Here is a 7,581-nt window from a genome sequence, read left to right as displayed (position 1 = left end):
TTTTGGTCAATGACATGAGACAAAGTATATGTGAACTGCTGTATGAAAAGTGAATTTACTCTGTAAATCTTCACCCAAATCCTAATAATAAAAAAAAAAAATCATAAACTAAATTATGAATAGTACTTTTGTTTGGTGGAGGAGTGCTGGGACATTCCATGTGGTTCACCTGTAATATCAGTAATAAAATAATGATCCTATTTTTTTTTAATAGAAAAAACTGGAACCCAGAAAGAGTGGTGTGCTAAGTGAGCTGCTGGTAGCACAGCTTCTAACCTTTCAGATTGCTTTGCATTGACAAGTTCTTCCATCCACAGGACCACAGGTAGTCCTCACAAAGTCCCATGGCACAGGTGTTCTCTTCATGTTTCTTGTTAGGAAGCTGGGAGTCTCAGAGAGGCACAGTGAGCTGCCCCTGACCACAGGGCCATGAAGCATTCACTTGATCACCTGCCAGGGTGCTTTCAACCCAATGGCTGGAAGAGTCTGTTCGCTGGCAAGCTCTTAGCCCCTAGTGTCCCCAGGGCTGTGGAACTACTTCCTATGCATTCTGGGGGGTAGGAGTTGGGGTGAAGATAGCCCTGAAGGTGAAGAATGAAAGATGGTATAATCTGGTGACAAAAGATACTTTGATTCTGTAAGAATCGCTGTGCTCCTGGAGAGGCTAGAGGAGAAAAGGACCATTTCTAGGAAATTCACACCTGGTGAGGCAGGAAGAGCCTTGAATGCCAGGCAAACCCGTGATCTTACAAAATGTCCAAGGAAACAAGCCACAGGGGCCAGGAACCATGGTTCTTGAGCTTCTGTTAGTGTCTGTGAAATATTTTACAATATTATCTGGTGAGGTTTTATTCTTTACATCCCCAAACTTCCATTATTAAAACTGCACCATGAAGTTGAGTTCTTCTGCCACGCGGAATGCAGAACCTCAACCAACTCAGTGACAGTGATTAATCACATTTATTCTGCATTCCAGAAAGATGTGGAGTTCAGAGGCAAGGACTAGGCTTTTGAGAGAGAAGTCGTTGCCTAATTGCTAAAATTTATTAGGCAATTATTATGTATAATAATGTTTTTAGAGGTTTACCTGGATTATGTATTTTAATCTCATGGTTATTATTCCAGTCCTACAGATGAGGGCTCCCTGGTGGCACAATGGTTAAGCATTTGGCTGCTAACCAAAAGGTTGTCAGTTCAAATCCACCCAACAGCGCCAAGGGAGAGAGACCTGACAATCTGCTTCCATAAATATTATAGCCTAGGAAACCCTATGAGGCAGTTCTACTCTGTCACATAGCATCACTAAGAGCTGAAATTGACTCAAGAGCACCTCAACAGCAGCAAATGAGGAAGCTGAGGTCCAGAGAGGTTAAGTAACTTGTCCAAGATCATACAGTTAGGAAGTGACAGATCCAGGATTTGTTTCAGCTATTTGGCTCCAGACCCCAGACCTAATCGTTGCACATTGCCTCATAAATAGTATATTGTGCTCAAGGGAAAAAACAGCAGAGAATGAGATAGTCAGGCTTCCCTGAAGGAGCTCACTGAGTGAGTCTCCTGCTCCTGGGGCTTCTGAGACCTTATTTAGACTTTATAACATTCTTGCAAGACAGGGAAAAAATAGAGTTCTCATTTTACTGATGGGAAAAAGAGAGGCAAAAAGAAAGGAATTGTTTTACTCAATGACATGGAAAGATTTAGCTGCTAGAAGGGATTGGAAGGCAGGATGTCTCATCAACCTGAAGCCCCTTCTCTGGCCCGGGAGAGTCCTCCAGTCAGCTGACGGTGGGACAGTGGTGATGTGCAGGCAATGAAACCAAGCTTCTCTTGGATTGGATCTCCAGAGCCCAAGAATAATGTGGGGCCAAAGGATGGTGTCTGGTAAAAGGAGGGAGCCAAAATGGAATTTTTGCTTTGGGGTTTCAGCTGATGCTATGAGGCCTGACACCCAAGGATAAAGGTGGATCTGAGACAGGACTGAGTCTGTGGATGGGGGCTTTGAGAGTGTGCTCAGAGAGGTTGAGTCAGAGATACACAGCTATGGGTAACAGGGAGAGTGGTGGAGGGATCTTCTAAGCAAAACATTTATGAAAATCATCCTTGGTAAAGAAGAGAATGTTGGAAATATGGCAACCAAAAAAAAGAGGAAGAAGAAGGAACTGTACCATAGTGAATCGTAGAGACCCTTCTGTTGAACTCTCTTGAAAGCTGTGGGTCACGAATGGTTTTTTGTCTCTTGCTCGGCTTTTTGTTCAGTGAACAGACTATCCCACAAAAGGAAGAACAGCACTGAAGCCCTCTTTGGCAATCTTTGTTATGTGTACAGATTTTGTTGCAACTTTCCGGTGCAGATCTGCAGGGTGGGGGTTCCAAGATATACTCTGGAACACAGAAGAGGTAAAATTAGGGTCCAGCAACAGCTGTGAGCATGACCTTCAGACTTCCAACACTCAGGAAGCTGCCATCCTGTTCCCATGACCTCGCTGGTGTGGTCCCAGGGAAGTGGAACTTCCACCACTTCTTCCTTTGCATTCCAAGCAGAGAAACCATGGCATATATTATCCAAGACAGTGTTGGGTAGACCCAGCATTGGCTGGCCATTCACTATCCTTGTGGGTCAGATGTCAAGTCCCCTTAGGCCTTGGTCAGGTCCAGTTCAGAGAATGGTATGTGCAGTGAATTAGAGAGGGGTTTACATGTGGATTCTGCGTGGATTTAGTACATAGTCTTAAGCAAGTCATGCTGCCACTCATTAACCAGTTTTGCTTTTTTTCCCTAGGGTCATTCTAACATGGGATATTTCGGTATAGGAAGAATAAGCAGAAGGGAAGTTCAGGAAAGAACAAAGACACCACAGCACACTGAAGGTACTGGGACCAGAGAGCTAGAATTGAATTCACAAGTGAGTTCTCCAAGTGATTTGTTTCATGCATGAGGAGAGTGGAAATTTCCAAATGAGGTACAGAGATTCAGCCTCTCCTTCACTGCCCTTAACTGGTGTCTTTCTGATCCAGAAGCCTGTGTTAGCTATCTAGTGCCACTATGACAGAAATAACACCAGTGGGTGGCTTTAACGAACGGAAGTTTATTTTCTCACAGTTCAAGAGGCTAGAAGTTCGAATTCAGGGTGTCAGCTCTACGGAAGATTTTCTCTCTGTGTTGGCTCTGGAGGAAGATCCTTGTCTCTTCCACTTGTTTCCTGATTCCTTGGAGATCACTCTGTGTCCTAGCAGCCAGTTTACCCCATCTCTGCTTGCCTCATCTGCTCTTTTTATCTCTTTTAAAAGATTACCTCATTAACATAACAGAAAACACATTCCTAAACAGGATTCTAATCACAGGCATAGAAGTTAGGATTTGCAACACATATTTTGGGGGATACAATTCAATCCATAATAGATGCAGAATGCCAAGCTGCTCCCATTTTCCATTGTTAAAGAACAGGTGTCTTCATGCTGACACCCCATTGCTCCCCAGTATTCCAGATCAAAGTCAAGCCCACAGATTGCTGAAAGGTCTCAACCACAGGCATTTCCTGAGCTCTAGTCCCACACGTTCCCTTCCCCAAGCCCTGCCAGCCCTAATTTTTGTGCTCTGTGACTTGGCCTTTCTAGCGGCAAGCATCACTAATGTGGGTATTCTATAAGCCCTGTTGATTTGTTGCTCTGCAGGTATTTGCAATTGGAGAGGGGGCTGTAGGCTGGTATACTGATATGAGAGGAATGATATTAGAGCTATAATTGCATCAGTAAATGGCACCATGAAAAGAGAAAAAAAAAAAAAGCTGAGGCCCAAGCTGTAAACTTACAATTTGGCAGAGACCAGTAACTCAGCACTCATCCTGGGCCTCCCGGGCATCCCATAGCTCACTGGGGCAATGCACACAATTGGAACTGGCCCCCACTCTGAAGAATCTGGGGTTCAATGGAGCAGTGTGGGGAAGGAGGCCATGAACTAGGGATCTCAGAGAGGTCAGCCTTCCAAGTTTCACACCCTCTCCTGGGTATCTGGTCCCAGTCTTGCTCATAGCACTAAGGAGCCTTTCAGAAAGTCTTTTGTGGCTCTCCCTTGACTCTCCAGTTAACTCTGCCTCTGACACTCACATTCTCCACTAGCTCCCATAGCCCCCTCAACCTCTTCACAACACGTGAGCTACCATACAGGACCTCTTCTGAGCCTCCAGTATTCTAAAAGATGCTCCTCGGACCAAACAGTGCACATAAAATGAATATTAGTTCATACTCCTTTTGATTTTGTTGAAGGTCAACATGACAGTGACCCAGTGGTCTTCTTGGGTTCAGCTTGGCAGTGGTGGCTGCTGAAATGGAATCTAATTCCTTCTACTGGTGCAAATCTCTAACGATTGTCAATTAACCTCAGGATTTTTTAAATGGGGCGTGGAGGTGGCAAGACTTCCCTCATCTTCCTTCCATAATAATTTCTAAGACCAAGGAGGTGGCAAGACTTCCCTCATCTTCCTTCCATAATAATTTCTAAGACCAAGGTTATATAGATTTCAGCTGGAGTTTGACCAATTTAATTTTCCTCAGTGCTTTTATGCTTGAAAAGGTGGTCCAAGAATCCATGAAGACTAATTTAGATGGTGAGGTTGAGGACACTTATAAGTTAATACTATTGAGCAATTACCATGGTCCAGTAACAGTCCTTTGTCTCTACATGGGTTTTCTGTTCTCCCTCCAGCTATTCCAATGTCATTATTTCCATTATATAGATGAAAATCTGAGGCTCACATCCTTTGTCTCTTAGTAAGCAACAGAGCAGGGATAGAAATACTAACAATCAAGTATGGACCCTTTAACATGGCACTAACTTTCTTTACTAGGGTGTCCAGGCTGTCAACCTTCAGATCCTCATCTCTCTGCAGCTCCCCTCCCCTGGACCCAGAGCCAGCACCTACTCACAAAGTGTGTCTGGAAATCCCCAGGTACTGGCTGCGGTGCTAGGCAGAAGAACAGCAAGAGCCAGAGAAGCATGGACTTCATGGTGTGGCAGAACAGGTGGGAAGTCCTGGCCCAAGACTACTGGGTTTGATCAGGACCTGCTAGGAGAAGGGAGGAAGAGGAAAGGTGAAGCCATGCAAACTGTGGCTGGCCTTTCACTGAATCTTTCAAGCAATGTGGGCCTGGAGAAAGCCAAGCACCTCCTACTACACCCAATCCAGGGCCAGGTAGATTTTTTCCAACCCCAAACCCTTCAATCCTTGAAGCTTCTACTCTTCCAACTGACGAGAGAAGCTGTTTACATCAAGTTGTACGCCCTTTGCAAACAGTGCAACAGAGAGAGTGAGTGGTTGGGGGTTAAACATTAGCTTTGGAATCTCTTTCTACTGTTACCAGCTGGGGAGCACTGGGAAGTGTTGAGCCCTCTCTGAGCCAGATTTTCCCCATCTATAAAACATAGATGATGCTGTACACCTCTGTCCAGTTTACAACTCTACCTGCAACACCTCACTTATTGCCTGATTCCCCATAATTTGTTGATGGCTACCCCAAATGCAGGCTCTTTGGTGGCACAATGGTTAAAGTATTCAGTTACTAACCAAAAGGTCGGCTGTTAGAACCCACCTGTTGTTTCGCAGGAGAAAGATGAGGCAGTCTGCTTCTGTAAAAATTTACATCCTTGGAAACCCTATGTGGACAGTTCTACTCTGCCTACAGGGTTGCTATGAGTCAGAATCAACTCTGGCAGTGAGTTGGGTTTGGTTATCTCAAACACTAAAGTAGCAAATATATAACAAGTTCCAGCACTGAGATGATCTCATATGTGTGACATCCATGAAGCCTGGTGTGGTGCACAGACTGATGGAAAAACAGAACCTCTGTCTGGGGTCAGGAAGCCACATTTTAGTGTGAGCTGAGTCATGATGAAATACATGGCTTCAGACAGACCCCTTTGTTTGGCCCAAAAAAAGAGAGGAACTCAGTGTCAGAGCCCAGAATCCTGACAGCCTGGCTAGTCCAAAATTTCAGCAATGATTCAGCGGCTTAAGGAGGAGCTCTGGTGGCACAGTGGTTAATGAATTTGGCTGCTAACCAAAAGGTGAGCAGTTCAAACCCACTAGCCACTCTGCATCTGTTTCCATGAAGATTTACGGCCTTGGAAACCCTATGGAGTAGTTCTGCTCTATCCTACAGGGTCGCTGTGAGTTGGAATTGACTCCATGACAGTGGGTTGGGTCAATGATTTAAATTGATCTCAACTTTCCTTATCCCACCATCCCAGTTTACTTGGGACTCTGGGGTACCCTGGGTGGGGGACTTTCTGTGCTAAATATGGGAAAGTCTCAGGCAAAGTGGAGTGATCTGGCCATTCTACATGGGAGCAGTTTTCTGTCTTGGTATTTGTGTTGTGTTGTGGAGAGAACAGAAACTCTGTGGATGAGTTTTGCTTTCTTCCCCAGCTCCCAGGGGAATCCTAGGAAGCAAGGGTCCTTTGACATCATCCAGTCCCTCATTTCCACATTTCATCAGAGAATCCAATTAGTTCTTCTAAATCATTTCCAAAAGTAGTGTCAGATTTTGGGCAGAATACTATAGAATCTAGAAATAAGTATAGAGAGCCAACAGCTTTAAAACATTGAGTTATCCTAGCCTGGATCAAGGCAGCTTGGGTGGCACAAATAGTTTGCACTCAGCAAAAGGTTCAAAAAAAAAAAAACCATACCAAACTCACTACCATTGAGTCAGATCCGACTCACAGGGATCCATCCTTGGTTTCCCAGGTAATATCTCTACAGAAGTAAATTACCCAATCTTCCTTCCAAGGAGTGGCTGGTGGATTTGAACCGCCACCCCAGCAAAAGGTAGACAGTTCAAATCCGCTCAACAGTGCCAAGAAGAAAGGCCTGAAAATCTACTTCCTTAAGAGTACAACCTTTGGAAACTTCATGGAGTACAGTTCAGCTATGACACACATGGGTGCCATCAATTAGAATCAACTCTGAAAGCAATGAGTGTGGGGTTTTGGGGACTTAAATCTTGATCATGTTGTGTCTCTCATCAACCCAGGTAAGGCTGTCATGACAGGTTTCCAACAGAGAGACAACCTTGTCTGTCGGTGTGTCCTACCGTGGTGATGTGTTGATGTGAGTTTTGAGGCTGAGCCACTGGTGTTTCAAACCCAGCAGGATGCACATGTTTTACAGGTATCAGCCCAGCTTACAGACTGAGACAGACTAGGAAGAAGGAGGAGGCCGTCCACTTCTCAAAGAATTGGCCAGGGAAAACCTTATGAATAGCAAAGAAACACTGTTTGATACATTACCGCACAACTTTATGAATAGTCCAGTTAGGTTAGAAGGCTATCAGAATAGGACTGGGAAAGAGCTGTGTCATCTAAGTAAACCCAGCCTTACTCCTATGGATAAAGTTAAGCTTTCGAGACCTCCATTTGCTGATGTGGCACCAGTCAAATTGAAGAGAAACAGCTGCAGACATCCATTAATCATCAGAACATGGAATGTATGAAGTATGAATCTAGAAAAATTGGAAGTTGTCGAAAAGGAAATGGAATGCATAAAGATTGATATCCTCGGCATTAGTGAGCTGAAATGGACTGATT

The sequence above is a fragment of the Orycteropus afer genome, unplaced genomic scaffold, assembly GCF_000298275.1.
Source record: "Orycteropus afer afer isolate SDZICR_OR568_19922 unplaced genomic scaffold, OryAfe1.0 scaffold00049, whole genome shotgun sequence".
In the NCBI taxonomy this organism is placed as follows: domain Eukaryota; kingdom Metazoa; phylum Chordata; class Mammalia; order Tubulidentata; family Orycteropodidae; genus Orycteropus; species Orycteropus afer.
The sequence above is the reverse complement of the archived record's forward strand: the minus strand, read 5'-3'. Positions refer to the sequence as shown.